Source organism: Procambarus clarkii, unplaced genomic scaffold (genome assembly GCF_040958095.1).
Source record: "Procambarus clarkii isolate CNS0578487 unplaced genomic scaffold, FALCON_Pclarkii_2.0 HiC_scaffold_340, whole genome shotgun sequence".
NCBI classification, from domain to species: Eukaryota; Metazoa; Arthropoda; class Malacostraca; order Decapoda; family Cambaridae; genus Procambarus; species Procambarus clarkii.
Window position 1 is genome coordinate 109,006 of NW_027189373.1, and position 25,898 is coordinate 134,903.

Consider the following 25,898-nt stretch of genomic DNA (forward strand, 5'->3'; position numbering starts at 1 on the left):
TTTAAAAGGATTCAGTATAAGTAGAAAAATAAACACACAATTTAACAGGAGCATCTCTAAGCAGTAGCGTATATACTAAGCCTACAAACATAGGATTATGCCTAAACAGTAGGAGTGAGTGCTCCCAAAGACACAAAGCCAGTGTTCTAAACACTTATATTCGTCGAGCCCTTACCCACTGCTCAGAATGGAGCAACGTCAGTAGGGAGTTTGAAAGTTAACTGAAGTGTTGGTGAACAATGGATATAGCAACAAAGAAATAAACGCAACATAAGATGACACCTGGACCAGGTACAATCCTGAACCTAGAACAGAAACCACAACACCTCCAATAATATTATAATACAAATCAGATTTGGAAGGAAGGATTGGGCTACAGGAAGGATTGGGCTACAGGAAGGATTGGTCTACAAGAAGGATTGGGCTACAGGAAAGATTGGGCTACAGGAAGGATTGAGCTACAGGAAGGATTGGTCTACAGGAAGGATTGGGCTACAAGAAGGATTGGGCTACAGGAAAGATTGGGCTACAGGAAGGATTGAGCTACATCTCCAAATGTATATTTGCCAGATAATTTGGCACTAAAAACAAAGAGCATATATTATTGTTTAGACTAAATCCGCTACTCATTACTTTCCTGAAGTTGTCGTATATACACTACAAAATCTGCGTGTAAATCACAAGACAATTAACACGTGATGAAAATGGTGACGACAGTGTCAGACCACGAAGGAAGAATTGAAACAGGAATTTCCTTAAGTATTTTCGTAATTAATAATACATCTAAAGAAGGGTGTTTCAATTCTTCCTTCGAGGTCTGACATTGTCACTACAGTGTTGAATGTATTTAAACGTTCAACAATGAATAATGAGAACAATCATTATATGGATGGCGTAATAACAGGGGAGCATTAGCCCCTCTGGTGGTCAGATGCTTAACTGTATTAGAGGTTGACAGTTTAGATATTATAGTGAAGTAAGGGTGAGTGGCGCGTCTGGGAGTCCCGCTTCTTAACGTGTGGCTCATTTGTCGACCAGCCGCCGCCTGGCAAGTGTCACGTTGATTACCAGTGAGCAAAAAATAAATGTGTTACAGATATCATTACATAATCATAATATAGAAAGAATTGTTCGGGGTGTGTACTTCATGTTGTTATTCGTTATTATTTTGTATATTTTATGTATTTAGACAAAATATAGAGGAGATTGTCAGGTGGCAGCCATAGGTGTACCCGCTAGTTAAGTCATTAGGGCGCTTGTGGTGGCCTTAATAGCCACGCCAGTAGCTAGCCATCAATCTTAAGGTTATCTTGATGATTTCGGGGCTTAGCATCCCCCGCGGCCCTGTCCTCGACCAGGCCTTCTTTTTCTTACACATCCCCAGGAAACAGCCCATAGCAGCTGTCTAACTCCCAGGTACTTATTTACTGATAGGTAAACAGGGTCATCTGGGTGAAAGAAAGTGCCCATTTGTTTCAGTCTACACCGGGGATCGAACCCGGAACCTCAGGATTACGAATCCGAAGCGCTGTCCACTCGGCTGTCAGGCCCCTTAAAACAACCCAAAGAGAAATCTTCGACATATTTTGATGAAAATCTGAATGAAACGAGAAATTTTGGCCACAGATTGTGTGACGATGGTGGGGGGGGGGGGATTGAGGGGGTGCAGGTTAGTACGATGAGCATGATTCAGGATGATGGAAGGAGAAGGGCTCCTATGATGAATTGACCTAAGGGCCACCATCTACAGTGGCCTCGACGGGGACAGGATGGCGGCACCTTGTCAAAGGTCAGCCTTCCTACTCCCTCCACCCTTATTTTATTGAGGATTTGTCTTGTGTATATTGTGAACAAGAGGAATGACTCTGCATTTACGACTTGAGTGGTTAAGCGGGTTCATGGGTTAATCCCCCCTATGGGGGAAACAACACATCTATTTTCTGTGTTACATTGTGGCTTGTTGAGCTTGAAGCTGTTGTCCAGCCTGTCTGTGTCAAATATGACATTTTAGAGAAGTGGTCTGTATTAATAGCCTCCAATTTGGTCAGTATTATAATTTTTTTTTTTAATTTGTAATACTGACAAAGTTGGAGGTTATAAATACAAAGCACTTCTCTAAAAGACTTTACAAAGTATAAAGCAATGCATTAAAATAGTATTACAAAGGCCTCGGCTGTTATTCATTTATTTATATATCTATAAGAAGTTACATTGGGTTTCTGAGAGTACATGGCATGATGTGTTTACATTCTTGTAAAGCCACTAGTACGCATAGCGCTTCGGGCAGGGCCTTAATCTAACAGATAATATTAAGAAGGTAATTTCTAGCAAAATTTATAGGCTAATCTATCAAAATCTATAACAATTTAAACATTTATAGTGTTAGTCCTTCAAAGATTCGTGGTAGTGACAGTTGAACAAGTTCTGGCATGATTGTTGTTGCTGTCTTGAACTTTCTCCAAAGCGGAAAATCATTGATATCTTTTTGAAGTGAAGTTTCCATATTAGGACAGTAGGCCAGATGGGACCACAACAGAGACTCGTACAGTTCAATATTCATTGTTGTTCGTTTCAGTCAAAGATTCGTTTAACTATTCTTAAGGATTGTTTTCATATTAACTGTGAGTCCCAGATGTTCAATGGCTGGTACATCATAACTCCTAGGTAATATTGACTTAAATTTACCAGAGGGCCACCATTTCTCCATAGTGCCCTCTACGGCAACAGGAAGCCGGCGGCTTGTCAAAGGTTCCCCTACGGTTCCTGAGGAGTTTGTCTATCTGTATTTTGAGCGCGCAAACTGCTGCATTATGACATTAAAGGTAGTTTGATAATATGCACAACGTGTCTTGTAGCTAAGGTAAAGGTGACTTGTAATGTTTAGCAACAAGCCACCCTAGATTGTTTAGTGTGTTGACGACGACATTTCGATCCTGGACCATTCTCAAGTCGACTTGAGAATGGTCCAGGACGGACCGAAACGTCGTCATCCCTTCACCTGCTAGTGTGTGGTCTGGTCAAACTACTTCAGCCACGTTATTGTGACTCATCGCCTGCACTTAGTGTGTTAACGACTGGGGCGATGGAGTGGTCATATCAGGATGGCAATTGTGCAAATAAATGTGGAAGATAATTGTTTCCATCTTGTTTACTCTGCGATATGAAATGGTTTCACCTGTAAATGGTAATTTTTGACAATGTAATCACTAGGCTTCTAACGTTGGTTTGGTGCTCAGAGACCATATACTGTACTTAAGAGGTTTTAAGCATGTTATTTATATAATTTAGGCCAATAAACAGCTAAATAAATTAATAATACACAGTACGTTTATCCAAGGTTAGCTAAAGGTTTGTTTTAGTGGAAGACCGTAATAAGATAATGTGTTTCTATGTAACTTTAAATGAACATTGATGCTTAACCATAGCCTCATGAGTCAGAGACAAAAATGTATTCCGTTAGGCTATTGCAGTCTTATCAGTCTTGCCTACTCGCTATTGTTGATACAATCTGTAATTAATCTCCATTGCAATTTCACCTTTTCCAGTGATTGGTTCCAGTGTTCTTGAAATTCATAATTGTATTTTCCTACTCGATTGTATTTGAAATAAACTGTTTATACTTACCCTGGTGCTACATAGCCTTCCCGGTTTGGTGCCTTATTGTAATAATTACTTATACTTGCCCTAAATATATGTAAAAAATATTTTTTCAGGAGTGTGGCCCGTGTGGACAAGTGTTGGATCAGAGGAGTCAAGGTAAAGTGCTTATTTAACAACTAGTTCTGGGGAGGAGCGGGTGGAACTAGATGGACGTAGTCAACTTCACATTCTTGTTACACTTACACTGGTTTGTGCCTCGGAGAGGCTGCAGGATCCAGTAAGTTCAGTAGAACTTCGGTTTCAACTCCTTTTGACCATGTCGTAGCTCAGTCGATTACGGCAGCGTCTGGGATGCTCTCGGACGCAGGTTCGAATCCTCATCCCGGCCCTTGTGGATTTGTACACTCTTGTTAACAGGCTGAGAGCTTTTCTTTCCCATAGATTTATTTATAGAAGAGTTAGCAATAAGTCGGGTGGGTTTATTAACGTATTGTTTTTAGGTCCCATTTAGATTATGCAGTTCAGTTTTGGTCGCCATGCTAAAGAATGGACATAATTCACTAGAACACGTCAGTTAGGATGACAAAGTTAATCCCGCAAATTAGAAAGCTTCTGTATGAAGAGATGTTGGAAAAACCTTAACGTGACATGATTGAAGTGTACAAGTAGTTAATGGGCATAACAAGGGAGTTATTGATAAGGCTTTAAATGAAGATAAGTTTAGATTTAGGAAATACCTGGGTAAATACTGGTTTGGTAACTGGGTTGTGAATTTGCGGAACAAATTACTGGATCATGTGCAGACGACGAGTCACAATAACGTGGCTGAAGTATGTTGACCAGACCACACACTAGAAGGTGAAAGGACAACGACGTTTCGGTCCGTCCTGGATCATTCTCAAGTCTATTGTGGATCATACTACTGGATCACTGGATCATAATAGGCATAGGAATCTTTGATTGGCTGAAGCTTAGGTTAGACGTATATGAATGAGTGTGGGTGGATATAAATAGGAAGTGCCACGTGCAGAACAATAGGCCATCTGCAGTTTCTTGACTTACGTTCTACTAGTTTACACTCAGAACGCGACACTCCAATCAGCTTACATCTGTATCCTCAATTGCTGCTAGGTGATCAAGGGCAAACATTTAACCTTGAATGTTTAATCCGAACCAAATGATGGGTAGCAAAGATGTATGGTAAGGTAAAAGTTGGGTGGCGAGGCAAGTTTTGGGGTAGTGAAGACTTAGAATATTGTTCAATGTGGGTGACAAAGACTTGCTGTGAAGAGTAGGTAAAGAATAAATTGAGGGATAGGAGAATTACCTTAAGATTAGGCTTGGACTGGCTGGCATATGCATTATATATCATTAATGCATACGCCAGGGGGGGGGGGGGATGGGGGAGATCTCCCCAAAGGCATAAACTGCTAGGTCAGGTAATCCACAAACCCATCTCCAATGACTCCAAGGTCATGGGAAGCTTGACCTTCCCCTGAAGTTGCACCCACCGTTATATCTGTCTGTATAGCCTGTTTTGCCGCAGTTTGCACAGTGTGCTTCATTACGGCAGGCGAGGCGACTGTGCCCCAATAGATAACAAGCGTAACATCGTAACACAGGGAAGTTGTAGGGCTGGACCTGATACGAGGTCCTGTGTAGTGCCACCCGATCAGGGAGGGGCCCATCGAACTTTACACGGACCATGGATGTCGGGTTTGCTGCTCCGTGAATCCTGGTAACTTCCAATAATCCCGCTGATGCACCCCCTAACACATGCAGAGCGGTCTGGATGTTATCCACATCAACACTCTGGTCATTGGGCCAATCTTCCCATACCGGGCCCGAGACTGCTCCTGCGACAATACCTGTCGGCACCTGACAGGCCAGTCCCCAAACTTAATAATGTAGGATACACGGATGTGTGATAGAGCCTCCTTTTTGATGTGTAGCTTCAGTGCTGCACCCCTACCCATGGTACACGCGGTCTCAGGCAGGCAATGTGACCACAATACTGAAGCCTCAATTGCTGCACCTAAGGTACGAGGATTTGCAACCACGCACTGAGCTGATTCTGACTGGATTAGGACAACCACAAACGAGGAATGAGGTACCACAAGAGAAAGGTCTTCTGAAGGCAAAGACATTCTCTTAGCATCTCGCTTTGGCACAGCATCAGCCGACTCATTTTCCAGCAGACGTTTTCCTCTCTGCGACTTGCTGTCAACGTACATGGCGCCCCCGCTCGGGGAGGCGTCCATTAGTGAGGCTCCGGCCTCCCCCGGTGCTGTGAGCCCCTGGGTAGCTGCAGTGAGCACACACTGGCCCAAAAAAGCCATCTGAATTCAAAGATGAGCTCCAGGCGAGGTGTGGAAAGTAAGTCCAGCCAGGGGTGTTCAATCTGCGCGCCAAGATGGCCGACCTTCGGGCGGGAATCTCCTCCACAACCAAATCTTTTAGTGTGGACTCCCTCCCCGCTCAGCTCGTTGTTGCCCTTGTGGGGGCTTAGTGGGCGGCTGCCAGAGTGTGATGCTCCTTGGGACAGTCCTCTATCCTTTTCTAGCCTTGTGCTCCTGCTGCCGTCCTCTCCAATTCTGCTGGACACCTTTTCCTTTTCCTTCTGTTTCGTTTTTCTCCCCCCTCTTCTCCTATCTGCTTGCCGTTTCCTGCCGACCTTTTGCTCGTTCTGGTTCTTCCCTTGGACTTCTTCTATTTTGACGCCCGGGTGCTTGAGGAGGCATACTCTTGCACCCGTAGAACTGTAGTACCCGACGTCGAGAGCGAGGAGAACCTTTTATTGTCAATCCCCCTTTCGTCACTGAACCCGATCTCGACGGACTGTCAGTTTCTTAAGGTGGCGTTTGTGGGGCGTATACTCACGACGCACCCCTAGGAGGCCCCGGCATGATCGGCGATAGCTTCTTGTTGGGTGTCCTGCCTCTAATTGTGGCTCCATGGTGGGTGTGGGGGCACATTCGTGAATGAATTCTTCTTTCGTCAAGATGATAACCCCTGTTTCGGCTGCTTCTGGTTTACCTTCTCAGGCTCGTGGGGTGGGCGACCAAGCCCCCGAGTCGGTCCGTGTTGGAAGACCGGGCTCTGTAGCCTCCGCTGCATTGGGCCCCGACCTTGCTCCTCCTTTGGCTTCTCTGACTCCTTCCCCTGGCTCCCCTCCCTCCTCTGTGGTTGGGTCGAGCCCCAAGCCCCCAGTGGTGACTACCTCGTCCCCTGGCGCGGCTCCTTCTCTAGTTGTTACTACTGCGCCTTTTAACCCCTCTCTCTCTGGGGGTTCTCACCGCCGCTCTCGCTCGATTCCTTCCAGTTCTGCTACCTATCAAGCCTTGTTTGGTCCCGCTTCGTGGGCCAAATATTTTGATCTCCTCCCTCTTGATTCTGCGCCTCCTGATGATTTCTCCCTCCATCGACATCTCGTTGATTCCGTGGATGCCTCCATTACTTTCAACCCCACTCGTCTCGGTACATGTGTCATTGCTGCTCCTTCTCAGGATGCTGCTTCCCGCTTGGCTGCCTTATCCTGTCTTGGCGAGACCCCTGTTCGGGTCTCGAAGAACGCTCAGTTGAATGCCAGTGTTGGCACTATTCTGCTCCCGCCCCATGTTGCGACCGGTGTTCGGGACCTGCGCGACTGCCACGACGATATTCGACATATCCTTGCTGCCCAGGGCCATTCTATTCTCCAGGTGGACACGTTTACTCGTCCCCCTCGTGGTAGTCGCCGTCAACCCCTCCGGGTTGTGAAGATTACCTTTGATGGTAGGACCCTTCCGCCCTCTGTCATTCTTGCTGGTGCCAGGTGCTCTGTCCAGGAGTACATTCCTTCTCCTCGGCTCTGCAACAAGTGCTGGAGGTTTGGGCATGGTGCCCTCCGCTGCTCTGGGACTGTCTCTCTCTGTCCTTTGTGTGGTGGCGAAGGTCACTCTAAGTCGGAGTGCGCTTCTCCCCAAGCTCGCTGCCTCAACTGCGGTGAGGCCCATCCTACCTTCTCCCGCGCGTGTGTCCATTACAAGCTTGAGGCGGCCGTCCTTAACCTGAAGCACCGGGAGCGTTTATCTTTTCCTGAGGCGAGGCGCCAGGTTCGCTGGCTCCCGCCTTATGCTAATATCTCTTATGCTCGCGTGTTGCGCTCTTCCTCTCCTCGTCCTTCCCGCCTTCCTCAGACTCACAACCGTTTCCGGGCCTTGGACCCTGATGCGCCCACTGCCCCCTCCTCTGTCCCTTTGGGTTCTGTCCCGAAGGATCCTCCTCCTGGTCCTCTGTCTGGGGTTCCCCTTCCTTCTACCCGGTCTGTCGTGTCTTCTGTGTCTTCTTCCTCGTCCCCCTCCGATCCTCCTTCCCATCCTCTTCCTCCATCTATCGGCTCTCCCCACCGCCTGTCGGTGCGGGCGGATGTCCATCGCTCTCCTACCGGCCGTCATGTGTGCTCTCGTTCGGCTTCTCCTGTTGAGACACTGGAATCCGTTGCCCAGTACGTGGTTGCTGGGACACCGGTCTCTTTAAGTCAGAAGCGTAAGCCTGGCTCCTCTCCTTCCTCTTCCCCGGCGGGTAAGAAGGCTTCGCTTTCTTCCTCAGCTCCTCCTTCTGGCTCTGTTGCTCCTTCCCCTCCCGTTTCAGTGCTTGCGCCCCCTGTTCCTGCTATGGAGGTTTCTTTGGCCCCTGCTTCCCTTTCGGTTGCTGCTCTTGCTGGGGTGCGCTCCCCTCTTTCTACTCCCCCTCTTCCTGCTGCTGTCCTTGACGGCTCCTCTCCGTTGTCTCCTCCTCCTCCTCCTCCTCCTCCTCCTCCTCCTCCTCCTCCTCCTCCGGACCCTGCCCGCCCACCTCTGATCTGGTCTCCCATTTCCTTCCCTCCGTCTTTGCTCAGTTTACCCATGCCCCCTAACCCTGACTTTGCTGACCCTGATCCCGACCCTGATATTCTTTAACGTGCTCTGTTGGTCTTTCGCCTTTGTTTCTTCCTTGTTCTCTGTTTTTGTCCTTTCTCTTCTCGTCGTTGTCCATTCTTCAATGGAACGTTCGAGGTTATTACGCCAATTTCCTCGAACTCCAACTTCTGGTTTCGCGGTTTTCGCCCCTTTGTGTCTGTCTCCAGGAGCCAATGCTTGGTGCTCGTCCTGGTCGTTTTCGTGGCTATTCCTTTCTCTCCCCCCTCCCCCAGCCATTGCTGGGGCTTCTAATTCTTCTGCTCTCTTGATTCGGGCTGATGTTCCCTTTGTTCCTTTACTTTTTCCTTCGCCTCTCCATTGTTCTGCTGCTCGTATCTTTGTGGGGAAATGGTACACAGTTTGTTCCATTTATCTCCCCCCGAGTGTCCCGCTCTCTCTTCCTGATTTGAAACACCTCCTAGACTCCTTGCCGGAGCCTGTGCTCCTGCTGGGTGACTTCAATTGTCGTCATTCTCTTTGGGGTGACGTTCTGACGAATACCCGGGGTCGCCTCCTTGAGCCGTTTCTCCTCTCTTCTTCCCTGTCTCTTCTGAATTCTGGTGAGCCCACTCATTTGGACTCTCGAACTCGCACCCTTTCTTGTCTTGATCTTTCTCTCTGCTCTTCTTCTCTTTACTTAGATTTCACGTGGCAGGTTCTTGATGACCTCCATGGAAGTGATCATTTCCCCATCCTTGTTTCCTTTTTCTCTTTTCGCCCTTCCCTCTCTTTCCCTAGGTGGCAGTTTGCTAAGGCGGACTGGACCCTATTTTCCCTCAGTGCTACTCTCTCTGACCTCTCCCTTCTGCCCCTCTCTCGCGCTCTCCTCCTTTTTCATGACACTGTCTTCGACGCTGCCCTCCGCTCTATCCCTCGCTCTTCCTCTCGAGGTCCACGGAAGTGCGTTCCCTGGTGGAATGCGGACTGTGCTCGGGCTGTCCGCTGTAAGCGTGCAGCCTGGAAGAAGCACCGCCGTAGGCAGACGACCGATTCTTTTCTTTCGGAAAGCGAGTGCGGTGGCCCGTAGGGCCATCCGTACGGCTAACCGTGAATGTTGGGCATCTTATGTCTCAACAATTACGTCCGAAACCCCTCTGGCCCAGATCTGGAAGCGTATCCGCAAGATAGCGGGTAAGTTCGTTCCCGATGTTTCACCGGTCCTTCACCTCCATGATAGTCTTGTGGCGGACCCGTTGCAGGTCGCTTCCGAACTGGGTTCCCACTTTTCTTCTGTTAGCTCTGGTCTTCATCTTCCCCAATCTTTCCTTCTTCGTAAACCTGTCCTTGAGTCTCGTCCTTTAGATTTCTGCACTCATCTTCAGCTTCCCTATAATGATCCCTTCTCTCTCTCTGAACTTCGTTCTGCCCTGGCCCTCTGCGGTTCTACGGCGGCGGGCTCCGATGGTATTCATTATGAGATGCTTCGCCATCTCCCTCCGAGCACGTCTCAGTATTTACTGAGTCTGTATAATCGGATCTGGGAGTCGTCGTCAGTCCCTGAGGACTGGCTCGATGCCGTTGTCCTCCCTGTTCGCAAACCGGGGTCTCTGGGTACTTCCCCTAAGGACTTTCGCCCTATTGCTCTCACAAGTTGTGTCTGCAAACTCTTTGAACGTATGGTTAACGTTCGTCTGATGTGGTTCCTGGAACACCATCACCTCCTCTCCCCTTCTCAATTTGGTTTCCGCAAGTGCCGCAGCACGACAGATGTCCTGGTGAACTTGGAGGTCTATATTCGTACTGCTTTTGCTGCGAAGACCTCCGTTGTTGCCGTCCTTTTTGACCTAGAAAAGGCTTACGACACCACTTGGCGTTATCATATCCTATCTCAACTTCATTCTTTTGGCCTTCGTGGTCATCTCCCTCTCTTTCTCCGCAGCTTCCTCTCTCGTCGTTCCTTTCGGGTGCGCCTTGGTATCGCTCTCTCTCCCTCTTTTCAGCAATACGAAGGTGTGCCCCAGGGTAGTGTTCTGAGCACTACTCTTTTTTCTGGTTGCCCTCAATGGTCTTCTTTCCTCTCTTCCTTCTGGTGTATTCTCCGCTCTCTATGTCGATGATCTTACCCTTTGTTGTCAGGGTGATGATTCGCCTTTCCTTCAACGCCGGCTTCAACTTGCCATTGATGCCGTGTCGTCTTGGGCCACAGGTCATGGCTTCAAGTTCTCTACTTCTAAGACTTGTGCCATGACTTTTACGCGGAAACGGGTTGTTCTTCGTCCCTCTTTGTCACTTTATGGTCATCCCCTTGAATACAAAGATTCCGCGAAGCTTTTGGGGTTATTCCTTGACACTCGTTTGTCTTGGTCTCCCCATATCTCTTACCTCCGTGTTGAGTGCTCTAAGGCCCTTACCCTCCTTCGGGTCTTGTCCCATACTTCTTGGGGGGCAGATAGGCGCACTCTCCTTGCTTTACATTCCTCTCTCGTCCTGTCTAAGCTCGATTATGGTTGCCCTGCTTATTCGTCTGCTTCTCCTTCTACTCTTCGCCGTCTTGATGCTTTGCACCATACTGGGTTGCGTCTCAGTTCTGGTGCCTTTCGTTCGACTCCCATCCTTAGCTTGTATGTTGACACTGGCTTCCTGTCTCTCCAGGACCGCCGTGATCGCTACTGTCTTCGCTATCTTGCGCGGTCCTTGCAACATCCTTCCTCTCGCCTCTGTCGTGCTTTAACTTTTACCCCTCCTGCGGTTCCTGTTCCTCTTCACCACCCTCTTTCTGTCCGGTTATCTCGCCTACAGGATTCTCTTTCCGTTCGTATTTCTGATGTTTCTCCTCGTGTTGTTCCTTCTTTGCCCCCGTGGAGGGTCCCTCTTCCGCGGTTTTGTACATCCTTGACCCGTATCACTAAAGCTTTTACCCCTCCTACGGTTCTAAAACGCCTTTTCCTCGAGCACTTTTCTTCTCACTCCCGCTCCGTTTCTGTCTTCACCGATGGGTCTAAGTCAGCGGACGGTGTTGGCTACTCTGTTGTTTTTCCTGATCGCACTTATATGTGTCGCTTGCCTCCGGAGACTAGCATCTTTACAGCGGAACTTTATGCTATTCTCTATGCTCTTCGTCTCCTGCTTTCTCGTTGTCAGTCTTCCTTTGTGGTTGTTGTTGACTCTCGTAGTGCCCTCATGGCTCTCGGGTCTTTTAATCCGGTTCATCCAGTAGTTGTCGAGATCCAGCATTGGCTGTTTCTCGTTCACAGTAAATTTAAGTCGGTTGAGTTTTGTTGGGTTCCCAGCCATATTGGTGTGTCTTTAAATGAGCGTGCGGATGCTGCTGCCAAGGAAGCTGTCCGCTCTTGTCCCATCTCTCGCAAGGGCATTCCGTATTCCGACTTTTACCCGGTTATCCATTCCTCAGTCCTTTCCCGTTGGCAGGCTTCTTGGTTGTCTGTTACTGGTAACAAGCTCCGTACTCTTAAATGTTGTATTTCCTCGTGGCCGTCCTCCTTCCACCGTAACCGGCGGTGGGAAACAGCTCTGGCGAGGTTGCGTATTGGCCATACTCGCTTAACCCATGGTCACTTGATGGAGCGCCGCCCTGCTCCTTATTGTCCTAGTTGCATTGTCCCTCTTACGGTCGTGCATGTCCTTCTTGAATGTCCTGACTTCCAGGACGAGCGTGTGTCTTGCTTTCCGACCGCCCCTCGAGGTCACCTGTCCCTCGATAGAATTCTTGGTGACTCGGATACTTTTGATATCGTTCGCCTTATGCGTTTTTGTTCTCGTATTGGCATCCTTAGTGATATTTAGCGTCCTCTGATTATTTTGCGTACTTGATGGTGCTACATAGCCTTCCCGGTTTGGTGCCTTCTTTTGATAATTACTTACTTACTTTCGAAATATCCCAAATATCCCAATTTCGAGGCCTGATCCATATTTTGGAGCCAAATTCAGGCTCTCTGCACGTATTCGCAATTTGAAATTACGACTCTTTTATACCCAACATATGCGAAGTACTGAAAGCGGCGTTTGGTCACATTTGTCCCAAACCTTCCTGCAGTTTTCAAAATATCCCAAACATCCCAATATCGAGGCCTGAGCCATATTTTGGAGCCAAATTCTGGCTCTTTGCACGTATTCGCAGTTTGATATTACAAATTTTATACCCTCATATGCAAAGTACTGAAAGCGGCAGTAAGTCACATTTTGCACAGACTCCCGTCCAGTTTTCAAAATATCCCAAATATCCCAATTTCGAGGCCTGAGCCATATTTTGGAGCCAAATTCTGGCTCTCTGCACGTATACGCAGTTTGAAATTGTGACTTTTTTATACCCAACATATGTCAAGTACTGAAAGCGGCATTTGGTCATATTTGTCCTAAACCCCCCTGCAGTTTTCAAAATATCCCAAACTTCCCAATTTCGAGGCCTGAGTCATATTTTGGAGCCAAATTCTGGCTCTCTGCACGTTTTCGCAGTTTGAAATTACCACTTTTTATACCCAACATATGCCAAGTCCTGAAAGCGGCAGTGAGTCACATTTTGTACAAACTCCCCTGCAGTTTTCGAAATTTCCCAAATATCTCAATTTCGAGGGCTGAGCCATATTATGGAGCCAAATTCTGGCTCTCTGCACGTATTCGCAGTTTGAAATTGCGACTTTTTTATACCAACATATGCCAAGTACTGAAAGCGGCGTTTGGTCACATTTGTCCTAAACCTCCCAGCAGTTTCCAAATATCCCAAACATCCCAATATCGAGGATTGAGCCATACTTTGGAGCCAAATTCTGGCTCTATGGAAGTATTCGCAGTTTGATATTACGAATTTTATACCCAACATATGCCAAGTACTGAAAGCGGCAGTAAGTCACATTTTGCACAGACTCCCCTCCAGTTTTCAAAATATCCCAATTTCGAGGCCTGAGCCATATTTTGGAGCCAAATTCTGGCTCTATGCACGTATTCGCAGTTTGATATTACGACTTTTTATACCCAACATATGCTAAGTCCTGAAAGCGGCAGTGAGTCACATTTTGCACAAACTCCCCTGCAGTTTTCGAAATATCCCAAATATCCCAATTTCGAGGCCTGAGCCATATTTTGGAGCCAAATTCAGGCTCTCTGCACGTATTCGCAATTTGAAATCTCAACTTTTTTATACCCAACATATGTCAAGTACTGAAAGCGGCGTTTGGTCATATTTGTCCTAAACTCCCCTGCAGTTTTCAAAATATCCCAAACATCCCAATTTCGAGGCCTGAGCCATATTTTGGAGCCAAATTCTGACTCTCTGCACGTATTCGCAGTTTGAAATCTCAACTTTTTTTATACCCAACATATGTCAAGTACTGAAAGCGGCGTTTGGTCATATTTGTCCTAAACTCCCCTGCAGTTTTCAAAATATCCCAAACATCCCAATTTCGAGGCCTGAGCCATATTTTGGAGCCAAATTCTGGCTCTCTGCACGTTTTCGCAATTTGAAATTACCACTTTTTATACCCAACATATCCCAAATGCAGAAAGCAGCAGTGAGTCACATTTTGCACAAACTCCCCTGCAGTTTTCAAAATATCCCAAATATCCCAATTTCGAGGCCTCAGCCATATTATGGAGCCGAATTCTGGCTCTTTGCACATATTCGCAGTTTGAAATTGCGAATTTTTTATACCAACATATGCCAAGTACTGAAAGCGGCGATTGGTCACATTTGTCCCAAACCTTCCTGCAGTTTTCAAATTATCCCAAACATCCCAATTTCGAGGCCTGAGCCATAATTTGGAGCCAAATTCTGGCTCTATGCACGAATTCGCAGTTTGATATTAAGTATTTTTATACCCAACATATGCCAAGTCCTGAAAGCGGCAATGAGTCACTTTTTGCACAAACTCCCCTGCTGTTTTCGAAATATCCCAAATATCCCAATTTCGAGGCCTGAGCCATATTTTGGAGCCAAATTCTGGCTCTATGCACGTATTCGCAGTTTGATATTACGACTTTTTATACCCAACATATGCCAAGTACTGAAAGCGGCATTTAGTCACATTTGTCCTAAACCTCCCTGCAGTTTTCAAAATATCCCAAACATCCCAAATATCCCAAACATTTTTATACCCAACATATGCTAAGTCCTGAAAGCGGCAGTGAGTCACATTTTGCCTTACTCCCCTGCAGTTTTCGAAATATCTCAAATATCCCAATTTCGAGGCCTAAGCCATATTATGGAGCCAAATTCTGGCTCTCTGCACGTATTCGCAGTTTGAAATTGCGACTTTTTTATACCAACATATGCCAAGTACTGAAAGCGGCATTTAGTCACATTTGTCCTAAACCTCCCTGCAGTTTTCAAAATATCCCAAACATCCCAATATCGAGGCCTGAGCCATATTTTGGAGCCAAATTCTGGCTCTATGCACGTATTCGCAGTTTGATATTACGAATTTTATACCCAACATATGCCAAGTACTGAAAGCGGCGTTTGGTCACATTTGTCCCAAACCTTCCTGCAGTTTTCAAAAAATATCCCAAACATCCCAATATCAAGGCCTGAGCCATATTTTGGAGCCAAATTCTAACTCTCTGCACGTATTTGCAGTTTGAAATTGCGAATTTTTTATTCCAACGTATGCCAAGTACTGAAAGCGGCGTTTGGTCACATTTGTCCCAAACCTCCCTGCAGTTTTCAAAATATCCCAAACCTCTCAATTTCGAGGCCTGAGCCATAATTTGGAGCCAAATTCTGGCTCTATGTACGTATTCGCAGTTTGATATTACAAATTTTTATACCCAACATATGCCAAGTCCTGAAAGCAGCAGTGAGTCACATTTTGCACAAACTCCCCTGCAGTTTTTGAAATATCCCAAATATCCCAATTTCGAGGCCTGAGCCATATTTTGGAGCCAAATTCTGGATCTCTGCACGTATTCGCAGTTTGAAATTGCGACTTTTTTATACCCAACATATGTCAAATAATGAAAGCGGCAGTGAGTCACATTTTGCCCAAACTCCCCTCCAGTTTTTAAAATATTGCAAATATCCCAATTTCGAGGCCTGAGCCATATTTTGGAGCCAAATTCTGGCTCTCTGCACGAATTCGCAGTTTGAAATTACGACTTTTTATACCCAACATATGCCAAGTACTGAAAGCGGCGTTTGGACACATTTGACCCAAACATCCTTGCAGTTTTCAAAATATCCCAAATATCCTAATTTCGAGGCCTGAGCCATATTTTGGAGCCAAATTCAGGCTCTCTGCACGTATTCGCAGTTTGAAATTACGACTTTTTATACCCAACATATGCCAAGTACTGAAAGCGGCGTTTGGTCATATTTGTCCCAAAGTCCCCTGTAGTTTTCAAAATATCCCAAACATCCCAATTTCGAGGCATGAGCCATATTTTGGAGCCAAATTCTGGCTCTCTGCATGTATTCGCAGATTGAAATTACGACTTTTTATACCCAACATATGTCAAGTACTGAAAGCGGCGTTTGGTCATATTTGTCCCAAACTCCCCTGCAAATTTCAAAATATCCCAAACTTCCCAATTTCGTGGCCTGAGTCCTATTTTGGAGCCAAATTCTGGCTCTCTGCACGTATTCGCAGTTTGAAATTACGACTTTTTATACCCAACATATGCCAAGTCCTGAAAGCCGCAGTGAGTCACATTTTGCACAAGCTCCCCTGCAATTTTCAAAATATCCCAATTTCGAGGCCTGAGCCTTATTATGGAGCCAAATTCTGGCTATCTGCACGCATTCGCAGTTTGAAATTGCGACTTTTTTATACCAACATATGCCAAGTACTGAAAGCGGCGTTTGGTCACATTTGTCCCAAACCTCCCTGCAGTTTTAAAATATTCCAAACATCCCGATTTCGAGGCCTGAGCCATAATTTGGAGCCAAATTCTGGCTCTATGCAAGTATTCGCAGTTTGATATTACGAATTTTTATACCCAACATATGCCAAGTACTGAAAGCGGCGTTTGGTCACATTCGTCCCAAACATCCCTACAGTTTTCAAAATATCCCAAATATCCCAATTTCGAGGCCTGAGCCATATTTTGGAGCCAAATTCTGGCGCTCTGCACGTATTCGCAGTTCGAAATTACGTCTTTTTATACCCAACATATTCCAAGTACTGAAAGCGGCGTTTGGTCACATTTGTCCCAAACTTCCCCGCAGTTTTCAAAATATGCCAAATATCCCAATTTCGTGGCCTGAGCCATATTTTGGAGCCAAATTCTGGCTCTTAGCACGTATTTGCAGTTTGATATTACGACTTTTTATACACAACATATGCCAAGTACTGAAATCGGCAGTGAGTCACATTTCGCACAACCTCCCCTGCAGTTTTCAAAATATCCCAAACGTCCCAATTTCGAGGCCTGAGCCATATTTTGGAGCCAAATTCTGGCTCTCTGCACGTTTTCGCAATTTGAAATTACCACTTTTTATACCCAACATATCCCAAGTGCTGAAAGCGGCAGTGAGTCACATTTTGCACAAACTCCCCTGCAGTTTCCAAAATATCCCAAATATCCCAATTTCGAGGCCTCAGCCATATTATGGAGCCAAATTCTGGCTCTTTGCACGTATTCGCAGTTTGACATGACGACTTTTTATACCCAACATATGCCAAGTCCTGAAAGCGGCAGTGAGTCATATTTTGCACAAACTCCCCTGCATTTACGAAATATCCCAAATATCCCAATTTCGAGGCCTGAGCCATAATTTGGAGCCAAATTCTGGCTCTATGCACGTATTCGCAGTTTGATATTACAAATTTTTATACCCAACATATGCCAAGTCCTGAAAGCGGCAGTGAGTCACATTTTGCACAAACTCCCCTGCAGTTTTTGAAATATCCCAAATATCCCAATTTCGAGGCCTGAGCCATATTTTGGAGCCAAATTCAGGCTATTTGCACGTATTCGCAGTTTGATATTACGAATTTTATACCCAACATATGCCAAGTACTGAAAGCGGCAGTAAGTCACATTTTGCACAGACTCCTCTCCAGTTTTCAAAATATTCCAAATATCCCAATTTCGAGGCCTGAGCCATATTTTGGAGCCAAATTCTGGATCTCTGCACGTATTCGCAGTTTGATATTACGACTTTTTATACCCAACATATGCCAAGTCCTGAAAGCCGCAGTGAGTCGCATTTTGCACAAACTCCCCTGCAGTTTTCAAAATATCCCAATTTCGAGACCTGAGCCATATTTTGGAGCCAAATTCAGGCTCTCTGCACGTAGTCGCAGTTTGAAATTGCGACTTTTTTATACCAACATATGCCTAGTACTGAAAGTGGCGTTTGGTCACATTTGTCCCAAACCTCCCTGCAGTTTTCAAAATATCCCAATTTCGAGGCCAGAGCCATAATTTGTAGCCAAATTCTGGCTCTATGCACGTATTCGCAGTTTGATATTACGACTTTTTATACCCAACATATGCCAAGTACTGAAAGCGGCGTTTGGTCTCATTTGTCCCAAACCTCCCCGCAGTTTTCAAAATATGCCAAATATCCCAATTTCGAGGCCTGAGCCATATTTTGAGCCAAATTCTGGCTCTTAGCACGTATTCGCAGTTTGATATTACGACTTTTTATACCCAACATTCGCCAAGTACTGAAATCGGCAGTGAGTCACATTTCGCACAAACTCCCCTGCAGTTTTCAAAATATCCCAAACGTCCCAATTTCGAGGCCTGAGCCATATTTTGGAGCCAAATTCTGGCTCTCTGCACGTATTCGCAGCTTGATATTAAGAATTTTTATACCCAACATATGCCAAGTCCTGAAAGAGGCAGTGAGTCACATTTTGCACAAACTCCCCTGCAGTTTTCGAATTATCCCAAATATCCCAATTTCGAGGCCTGAGCCATATTTTGGAGCCAAATTCTGGATTTCTGCACGTATTCGCAGATTGAAATTGCGACTATTTTTATACCCAACATATGCCAAGTAATGAAAGCGGCAGTGAGTCACATTTTGCCCAAACTCCCCTCCAGTTTTCAAAATAACGCAAATATCCCAATTTCGAAGCCTGAGCCATATTTTGGAGCCAAATTCTGGCTCTCTGCACGTATTCGCAGTTTGAAATTACATCTTTTTATACCCAACATATGTCAAGAACTGAAAGCGGCGTTTGGACACATTTGTCCCAAACATCCTTGCAGTTTTCAAAATATCCCAAATACCCCAATTTCGAGGCCTGAACCATATTTTGGAGCCAAATTCAGGCTCTCTGCACGTATTCGCAGTTTGAAATTGCGACTTTTTTATACCCAACATATATCAAGTACTGAAAGCGGCGTTTGGTCATATTTGTCCCAAACTCCCCTGCAAATTTCAAAATATCCCAAACTTCCCAATTTCGTGGCCTGAGTCCTATTTTGGAGCCAAATTCTGGCTCTCTGCACGTATTCGCAGTTTGAAAATACGATTTTTTATACCCAACATATGCCAAGTCCTGAAAGCCGCAGTGAGTCACATTTTGCACAAACTCCCCTGCAGTTTTCAAAATATCCCAATTTCGAGGCCTGAGCCATATTATGGAGCCAAATTCTGGCTCTCTGCACGTATTTGCAGTTTGAAATTGCGACTTTTTTATACCAACATATGCGAAGTACTGAAAGTGGCGTTTGGTCACATTTGTCCCAAACCTCCGTGCAGTTTTCAAAATATTCCAAACATCCCAATTTCGAGGCCAGAGCCATAATTTGGAGCCAAATTCTGGCTCTATGCACGTATTCGCAGTTTGATATTACGAATTTTTATACCCAACATATGCCAAGTCCTGAAAGCGGCAGTGAGTCACATTTTGCACAAACTCCCCTGCAGTTTTCGAAATATCCCAAATATCCCAATTGCGAGGCCTGAGCCATATTTTGGAGCCAAATTCTGGATCTCTGCACGTATTCGCAGTTCGATATTACGACTTTTTATACACAACATATGCCAAGTACTGAAAGCGGCGTTTGGTCACATTTGTCCCAAACATCCCTGCAGTTATCAAAATATCCCAATTTTGAGGCTTGAGCCATATTTTGGAGCCAAATTCTGGCTCTATGCACGTATTCGCAGTTCTAAATTACGTCTTTTTATACCCAACATATTCCAGGTACTGAAAGTGGCGTTTGGTCACATTTGTCCCAAACCTCCCCGCAGTTTTCAAAATGTGCCAAATATCCCAATTTCGAGGCCTGAGCCATATTTTGGAGCCAAATTCTGGCTCTTAGCATGTATTCGCAGTTTGATATTACGACTTTTTATACCCAACATATGCCAAGTACTGAAATCGGCAGTGAGTCACATTTCGCACAAACTCCCCTGCAGTTTTCAAAATATCCCAAACTTCCCAATTTCGAGGCCTGAGCCATATTATGGAGCCAAATTCTGGCTCTCTGCACGTAGTCGCAGTTTGAAATTGCGACTTTTTTATACCAACATATGCCTAGTACTGAAAGTGGCGTTTGGTCACATTTGTCCCAAACCTCCCTGCAGTTTTCAAAATATTCCAAACATCCCAATTTCGAGGCCAGAGCCATAATTTGTAGCCAAATTCTGGCTCTATGCACGTATTCGCAGTTTGATGTTACGAATTTTTATACCCAACATATGCCAAGTCCTGAAAGCGGCAGTGAGTCACATTTTGCACAAACTCCCCTGCAGTTTTCGAAATATCCCAAATATCCCAATTTCGAGGCCTGAGCCATATTTTGGAGCCAAATTCTGGATCTCTGCACGTATTCGCAGTTTGATATTACGACTTTTTATACCCAACATATGCCAAGTACTGAAAGCGGCGTTTGGTCACATTTGTCCCAAACATCCCTGCAGTTTTTAAAATATCCCAATTTTGAGGCCTGAGCCATATTTTGGAGCCAAATTCTTGCTCTATGCACGAATTCGCAGTTCGAAATTACGTCTTTTTATACCAAACATATTCCAAGTACTGAAAGCGGCGTTTGGTCTCATTTGTCCCAAACCTCCCCTGCAGTTTTCGAATTATCCCAAATATCCCAATTTCGAGGCCTGAGCCATATTTTGGAGCCAAATTCTGGCTCTTAGCACGTATTCGCAGTTTGATATTACGACTTTTTATACCCAACATATGTCAAGTACTGAAAGCGGCGTTTGGTCACATTTGTCCCAAACCTTCCTGCAGTTTTCAAAATATTCCAAACATCCCAATTTCGAGGCCTGAGCCATACTTTGGAGCCAAATTCTGGCTCTCTGCACGTATTCGCAGTTTGAAATTACGACTTTTTTATACCCAACATATGTCAAGTACTGAAAGCGGCGTTTGGTCACATTTGTCCCAAACCTTCCTGCAGTTTTCAAAATATTCCAAACATCCCAATTTCGAAGCCTGAGCCATATTTTGGAGCCAAATTCAGGCTCTCTGCACGTATTCGCAATTTGAAATTACGACTTTTTTGTACCCAACATATGCGAAGTACTGAAAGCGGCATTTGGTCACATTTGTCCCAAACCTTCCTGCAGTTTTCAAAATATCCCAAACATCCCAATTTCGAGGCCTGAGCCATATTTTAGAGCCAAATTCTGGCTCTATGCACGTATTCGCAGTTTGATATTACGACTTTTTATGCCCAACATATGGTAAGTCCTGAAAGCGGCAGTGAGTCACATTTTGCACAATCTCCCCTGCAGTTTTCGAAATATCCCAAATATCCCAATTTCGAGGCCTGAGCCATATTATGGAGCCAAATTCTGGCTCTCTGCACGTATTCGCTGTTTGAAATTGCGAATTTTTTATACGAACATAAGCCAAGTACTAAAAGCGGCGTTTGGTCACATTTGTCCTAAACCTCCCTGCAGTTTTCAAAATATCCCAAACATCCCAATTTCGAGGCCTGAGCCATAATTTGGAGCCAAATTCTGGCTCTATGCACGTATTCGCAGTTTGATATTACAAATTTTTATACCCAACATATGCCAAGTCCTGAAAGTGGCAGTGAGTCACATTTTGCACAAACTCCCCTGCAGTTTTTGAAATATCCCAAATATCCCAATTTCGAGGCCTGAGCCATATTTTGGAGCCAAATTCTGCATCTCTGCACGTATTCGCAGTTTGATATTACGTATTTTTATACCCAACATATGCCAAGTACTGAAAGCGGCGTTTGGTCACATTTATCCCAAACATCCCTGCAGTTTTCAAAATCCCCCAAATATCTCAATTTCGAGGCCTGAGCCATATTTTGGAGCCAAATTCTGGCTCTCTGCACGTATTCGCAGTTCGAAATTACGTCTTTTTATACGCAACTTATTCCAAGTACTGAAAGCGGCGTTTGGTCACATTTGTCCCAAACATCACTGCAGTTTTTAAAATATCCCAAATATCCCAATTTCGAGACCTGAGCCATATTTTGGTGCCAAATTCTGGCTCTCTGCACGTATTCGCAGTTCGAAATTACGTCTTTTTATACCCAACATATTCCAAGTACTGAAAGCGGCGTTTAATCACATTTGTCACAAACCTCTCCGCAGTTTTCAAAATATGCCAAATATCCCAATTTCGAGGCCTGAGCTATATTTTGGAGCCAAATTCTGGCTCTCTGCACGTATTCGCAGTTTGAAATTGCGACTTTTTTATACCCAACATATGTCAAGTACTGAAAGCGGTGATTGGTCATATTTGTCCCAAACTCCCCTGCAGTTTTCAAAATATCCCAAACTTCCCAATTTCCAGGCATGAGTCATATTTTGGAGCCAAATTCTGGCTCTCTGCACGTTTTCGCAGTTTGAAATTACCACTCTTTATACCCAACATATCCCAAGTACTGAAATCGGCAGTGAGTCACATTTCGCAAAAACTCCCCTGCAGTTTTCAAAATATCCCAAACGTCCCAATTTCGAGGCCTGAGCCATATTTTGGAGCCAAATTCTGGCTCTACGCACGTATTCGCAGTTTGATATTACGAATTTTATACCCAACATATGCCAAGTCCTGAAAGCCGCAGTAGTCACATTTTGCACAAACTCCCCAGCAGTTTTCAAAATATCCCAATTTCGAGGCCTGAGCCATATTATGGAGCCAAATTCTGGCTCTATGCACGTATTTGCAGTTTGAAATTGCGACTTTTTTATACCAACATATGCCTAGTACTGAAAGCGGTGATTGGTCACATTTGTCCCAAACCTCCCTGCAGTTTTCAAAATATTCCAAACATCCCAATTTCGAGGCCTGAGCCATAATTTTGAGCCAAATTCTGGCTCTATGCACGTATTCGTAGTTTGATATTACGAATTTTTATACCCAACATATGCCAAGTCCTGAAAGCGGCAGAGAGTCACATTTTGCACAAACTCCCCTGCAGTTTTCGAAATATCCCAAATATCCCAATTTCGAGGCCTGAGCCATATTTTGGAGCCAAATTCTGCATCTCTGCACGTATTCGCAGTTTGATATTACGACTTTTTATACCCACCATATGCCAAGTACTGAAAGCGGCGTTTGGTCACATTAGTCCCAAACATCCCTGCAGTTTTCAAAATATCCCAAATATCCCAATTTCGAGGCCTGAGCCATAATTTGGAGCCAAATTCTGGCTCTCTGCACGTATTTGCAGTTCGAAATTACGTCTTTTTATACCCAACATATTCCAAGTACTGAAACATACGTTTGGTCACGTATGTCCCAAACCTCCCCGCAGTTTTCAAAATATGCCAAATATCCCAATTTCGAGGCCTGAGTCATATTTTGGAGCCACATTCTGGCTCTCTGCACGTTTTCGCAGTTTGAAATTACCACTTTTTATACCCAACATATCCCAAGTGCTGAAAGCGGCAGTGAGTCACATTTTGCACAAACTCCCCTGCAGTTTTCAAAATATCCCAAATATCCCAATTTCGAGGCCTGAGCCATATTATGGAGCCAAATTTTGGCTCTCTGCATGTATTCGCAGTTTGAAATTGCGACTTTTTTATACCAACATATGCGAAGTACTGAAAGCGACGTTTGGTCACATTTGTCCCAAACCTCCCTGCAGTTTTCAAAATATCCCAAACAATCTAATTTCGAGGCCTGAGCCATATTATAGAGCCAAATTCTGGCTCTCTGCACGTATTCGCAGTTTGAAATTACGACTTTTTTATACCAACATATCCCAAGTGCTGAAAGCGGCAGTGAGTCACATTTTGCACAAACTCCCCTGCAGTTTTCAAAATATCCCAAACATCCCAATTTCGAGGCCTGAGCAATAATTTGGAGCCAAATTCTGGCTCTATGCACGTATTCGCAGTTTGATATTACGAATTTTTATACCCAACATATGCCATGTCCTGAAAGCGGCAGTGAGTCACATTTTGCACAAACTCCCCTGCAGTTTTTGAAATATCCCAAATATCCCAATTTCGAGGCCTGAGCCATATTTTGGAGCCAAATTCTGGATCTCTGCACGTATTCGCAGTTTGAAATTGCGACTTTTTTATACCCAACATATGCCAAGTAATGAAAGCCGCAGTGAGTCACATTTTGACTAAACTCCCCTCCAGTTTTCAAAATAACGCAAATATCCCAATTTCGGGGCCTGAGCCATATTTTGGACCCAAATTCTGGCTCTCTGCACGTATTCGCAGTTTGAAATTACATCTTTTTATACCCAACATATGCCAAGTACTGAAAGCGACGTTTGGTCACATTTGTCCCAAACCTCCTTGCAGTTTTCAAAATATCCCAAATAACCCAATTTCGAGGCCTGAGCCATATTTTGGAGCCAAATTCTGGTTCTTAACACGTATTCGCAGTTTGAAATTACATCTTTTTATACCCAACATATGCCAAGTACTGAAAGTGGCGTTTGGACACATTTGTCCCAAACCTCTTCGCAGTTTTCAAAATATGCCAAATATCCCAATTTCGAGGCCTGAGCCATATTTTGGAGCCAAATTCTGGCTCTTAGCACGTATTCGCAGTTTGAAATTACCACTTTTTATACCCAACATATCCCAAGTGCTGAAAGCGGCAGTGAGTCACATTTTGCACAAACTCCCCTGCAGTTTTCGAAATATCCCAAATATCTCAATTTCGAGGCCTGAGCCATATTTTGGAGCCAAATTCTGGCTCTCTGCACGTATTCGCAGTTTGATATTACGACTTTTTATACCAACATATGCCAAGTACTGAAAGCGGCGTTTGGTCACATTTGTCCCAAACCTCCCCGCAGTTTTCAAAATATGCCAAATATCCCAATTTCGAGGCCTGAGCCATATTTTGGAGCCAAATTCTGGCTCTTTGCACGGATTCGCAGTTTGATATTACGACTTTTTATACCAACATATGCCAAGTACTGAAAACGGCGTTTGGTCACATTTGTCCCAAACCTCCCTGCAGTTTTCAAAATATCCCAAACATCCCAATTTCGAGGCTGAGCCATAATTTGGAGCCAAATTCTGGCTCTATGCACGTATTCGCAGTTTGATATTACGAATTTTTATACCCAACATATGCCAAGTCCTGAAAGCGGCAGTGAGTCACATTTTGCACAAACTCCCCTGCAGTTTTTGAAATATCCCAAATATCCCAATTTCGAGGCCTGAGCCATATTTTGGAGCAAAATTCTGGATCTCTGCACGTATTCGCAGTTTGAAATTGCGACTTTTTTATACCCAACATATGCCAAGTAATGAAAGCGGCAGTGAGTCACATTTTGCCCAAACTCCCTTCCAGTTTTCAAAATAACGCACATATCCCAATTTCGAGGCCTGAGCCATATTTTGCACCCAAATTCTGGCTCTCTGCACGTATTCGCAGTTTGAAATTACATCTTTTTATACCCAACATATGCCAAGTACTGAAAGCGGCGTTTGGTCACATTTGTCCCAAACCTCCCCGCAGTTTTCAAAATATGCCAAATATCCCAATTTCGAGGCCTGAGCCATATTTTGGAGCCAAATTCTGGCTCTGCCCGTATTCGCAGTTTGATATTACGAATTTTATACCCAACATATGCCAAGTACTGAAAGCTGCAGTAAGTCACATTTTGCACATACTCCCCTCCAGTTTTCAAAATATCCCATTTATCCCAATTTCGAGGCCTGAGCCATTTTTTGGAGCCAAATTCTGGCTCTATGTACGTATTCGCAGTTTGATATTACGACTTTTTATACCCAACATATGCTAAGTCCTGAAAGCGGCAGTGAGTCACATTTTGCACAAACTCCCCTGCAGTTTTCGAAATATGCCAAATATCTCAATATCGAGGCCTGAGCCATATTATGGAGCCAAATTCTGGCTCTCTGCACGTATTCGCAGTTTGAAATTGCGACTTTTTTATACCAACATATGCCAAGTACTGAAAGCGGCGTTTGGTCACATTTGTCCCAAACCTCCCCGCAGTTTTCAAAATATGCCAAATATCCCAATTTCGAGGCCTGAGCCATATTTTGGAGCCAAA

General features: G+C 44.8%; 1 protein-coding gene across 1 annotated transcript in view; it reads left to right on the plus strand.

Annotated features, from left to right (window-relative positions):
- Positions 1 to 1,070: 1,070 nt before the first annotated feature.
- LOC138361385 (beta-lactamase-like protein 2 homolog) overlaps positions 1,071 to 25,898 on the plus strand; it is a gene marked incomplete at its 3' end in the record, with an annotated part of 106,601 nt that continues 81,773 nt past the window's right edge. Inside the window, exons 1-2 of the mRNA XM_069320734.1 lie at positions 1,071 to 1,136; positions 3,714 to 3,756. The remainder of the gene's footprint in view (positions 1,137 to 3,713; positions 3,757 to 25,898) is intronic.